This window comes from Frankliniella occidentalis, unplaced genomic scaffold (genome assembly GCF_000697945.3).
Source record: "Frankliniella occidentalis isolate FOCC.00 unplaced genomic scaffold, Focc_3.1 Scaffold221, whole genome shotgun sequence".
Lineage (NCBI taxonomy): Eukaryota > Metazoa > Arthropoda > Insecta > Thysanoptera > Thripidae > Frankliniella > Frankliniella occidentalis.
Window position 1 is genome coordinate 149841 of NW_026267347.1, and position 2620 is coordinate 152460.

General features: G+C 46.9%; 1 protein-coding gene across 4 annotated transcripts in view; it reads left to right on the forward strand.

Annotated features, from left to right (window-relative positions):
* The window catches only part of LOC113212266 (uncharacterized), a 36968-nt gene that overhangs the window by 22108 nt on the left and 12240 nt on the right, over positions 1–2620 (forward strand). The window lies entirely within an intron of this gene.

Below are 2620 nucleotides of genomic sequence, written 5' to 3' on the forward strand. Positions count from 1 at the left end.
ATTCAATTTACCTTATTCTGCTCAATGCTCTCCAGCATGATGAGAACGGTATGCCATCTTGTCGGAACCGGAAGTTTCACACTAGTGGGGGCCGACAAGTCAGGAAACTCGATGAAACTCGACGCAGCTTCGGCTTCACCGTCGCCGTCGTCGTCACGGATGGGTTCCATGTCGTCGGCGTCCATCTGTGTGTCCGCGTTCACGACGCTATTAATCGGGCGCGCGCCGAGTGATGTTTTCCCGTTCGATAATAGGCGTGCGGTAACGTACCGCCTTACAACTGGCCCTTGCTTTTTTGCACAGGTCAGCTGTGTAGGGGGTTCCCTTAATGCCATCTATACTGATTAAATTGTGAACTCCGTGACCTGTCAAAAAGAGTAACGCAAACGTAATGCTTTCACTGGTCACGCTATTCGGATTATAACGTAAAAAAAATAATAACACACACCTAAGCATAAATGGTGGGGTGCACCCATCACTTCTATGGCCTTCTTTCCGTTAGACCCTTTGTCAGTCATACATGTGATATCAATATTGTTGTTCGAAGCGTGCTAGCACAGTATTAATCTCTCTTACAATTTGCTGATGATCCTTTTTTCGTTGCACTTCGAGGTTTGAAGCACATACTGGACTTTATGTAAAATCTCTGTAACAAGATAAAGTGATTTAGCTAAGTTATTTTCGATGAGCGCATAATGTATCTCTGGTGTACGAGCACGAGCTAGGCCACACCGCCACCGCGGCCACGGCACGGACCCCGTGACCGAGCGGGGCGGGGGGAGGGGTGCTGGCAGCCGCAGGGCCGTGGCGGTGGCATCATGGCATCATGGCATGTCATCATGAAGGCGTATTGCACTGCACACACCTGTATGGCACAATATTAGTGTAGATAGTAACCCTATCCCTTGCCCCCACTCCAGTGCTCCATATTCACTTTTAAAGGTACTTCCTTTTCTAATGTGTCATCACCCAATCGAGTGCGCAGGTTAGAGAAGCTGTGCCCACTCTTGGAGAAAAACCTCTCTACGCTGGCGCTTGAGGGTAGAGGGGTATTGTACTTTAACAAGCAGCCCCGCCCTTCCGCCAAATGAAGTTGGCATCCGTGTTCACTCTGGCCCAGTGGATACGGCTCCCGACTCCGAACCCAAAGGTTCTGAGTTCGATTCTGACTGGCATCCGCGTTCCGGCGCGCTCACCCGCCGTTGCATTTTCATTCTTTCTGCTACATGCTGCCTCGAGAATGTCTCCACGGTTTCTCCCGTATGTCTCAAAGCCGTCTTGGGTTATGGCTTGCCAATGTCTCGACATCGTCTCGATGATGGCGTCTCAGTAATGTCTCTAGAACGTCTTTTTTTCCAGACTCGACAAGATAGAGACACTCAGCAGTGTCTTGCGAGCACCTCGACAGCTTCTCATATAGGGCCTCTACAATGTCTCAATATTGTATCCATCAAGTCTGGACACTGTCTCCGGTGTGTCTCGGCTCGAGACATTCTAAAGTAACTTTTTTTCGTATGGGTCCTTACATCACAGTTAAGCCCCTAGTTTTAAACTTGTTGTTTCTGGTTATTTTTTAGAGTTAAAACGAATCAGGTGATCAAAACTAGGTAATATTAATTATGTAGGTAGGTTCCTTTTCAAACAAGTCAAACAAAAAACAAGTTCCGGAAACTTTGGGTTTGTAAAGGACGACACTTTTCATACATGAGTCATTTTTCCCAATTATCACTTGACGCGCAAGATTTCAGAAGCTAGGATAATGATTAAACCTTTCCGTACCTTCTGAAATATTTGAAAGACATGTCATTTAGGGCTGAACCAATGAAAACAGCAGAAAATTATTATTTTAAAACAAGAAAATAATTTTGGAGTTTATTTTCAAAAATGTTATTAATGTCTTCAAAGGCTCCAAAATTATTTTCTTGTTTTAAATACTACTAAATAGATTTTCCGTTACATAAAGTATAGTGAAAGTTTACCAATAATATTAGGCGGTTAGAATTCTTTTTTTGTGAGTGTTAAGTAGCCTGGGCCCTAAAAAAAAATCATCCCAAATCTCGTCGGTGGTTTTTCGGGGAGTATTTTCAATGCCGACAACGATGGTCTTTGTCCGAACCCTCTCCGATGTCGGGAACTCAGCCCGCCTCGGCGTTAAAGATTTGCCCACGGGCGGGCGTCAATTTAGGTGGTGACGTGCGGGTGGCTGCCGCAGCGCGCGGCGCAGGTGAGTCATATTTACGTCATATGTTCACTAAAGGTTACTCTTTCGAACGCTACCTGTCCGATCGCGATGCGACACGTCATTCGTCCTGGCGAGCGTGTTAAAGTCGACCGAAGGAGTTAGGCCCTATGAAAAACCTCGCGCGCATTTTCGATGTTTTTGCAACCCAGAATCCTTGCCAAGCCTCCCATACATCAGGCCCAATTCCGAGTTTTACTATTGGTCAACTCCAACCGATCGAAAAACGTGCAGTTGTTGCTGGGCAGGGAGCGGGCCCAGCTTGGCCTGCCGGCGGCGTTTGGGACGGGCCTTCGGCCCGTCCCTTCTGAATTTTTATGGTGTAATACATCTTCTATCCGAAAACGGGCCTTCGGCCCGTTTGAGCGACGGCTCGCTTAG